We start from the raw sequence: 627 nt of genomic DNA on the forward strand, positions 1-627 counted from the left end.
TTCCTTTTCAGAAAACCAGAGATTATGAGATATGTAAAAAGCTGCAACAACAGTCAATGCAATATGTGTAAGTGAAATGCCAAGCTCACTCAACAAACCTGTGGAAGGAGACCGCAGTATATTTTGACATTCTCTGAAGAATTACATGAAGAAAAAATCCTTTTCTTCTTTCATTTATTATACTAATTCTGCCCCTCTTTTTCTTCATCTTCAGTCAACAACAAAAGAGGAAGGAGGAGCAAAGGCTGTTGAAAGGCTCTGCAAGGGGCTTAAGCCTCTGCTTTCTTGTGGATCTGGAAGGGGACCATGAATGGCCACCAACCTGGAGCTACTCACCCATGCAAGGATGATCATCCTGGGACTGGGCACCTGGTGGCTACATGTTGGAAAGGAGTTTCTCTACTTGTCCCTGCACCTCTGGTCACACAAGTGACACCAAGAAATTGCTGAGATAGGCAAAGGGACTTCTTCAACTGTCTCCTCTTCAGGTCAGAAAAGTGCAGAAAATACTTGACATGGCATTTGTTGCCTCTAGAATATTTCAGGTATTGTAGGTTTTTTCCTGTCCTTCAGGAAATGCTTAAACTGAGCAGGTAGTGATGTCAAGGAGTTTTCTTAGCTACAAAA

Source organism: Meleagris gallopavo, chromosome 1, assembly GCF_000146605.3.
Source record: "Meleagris gallopavo isolate NT-WF06-2002-E0010 breed Aviagen turkey brand Nicholas breeding stock chromosome 1, Turkey_5.1, whole genome shotgun sequence".
NCBI lineage: Eukaryota > Metazoa > Chordata > Aves > Galliformes > Phasianidae > Meleagris > Meleagris gallopavo.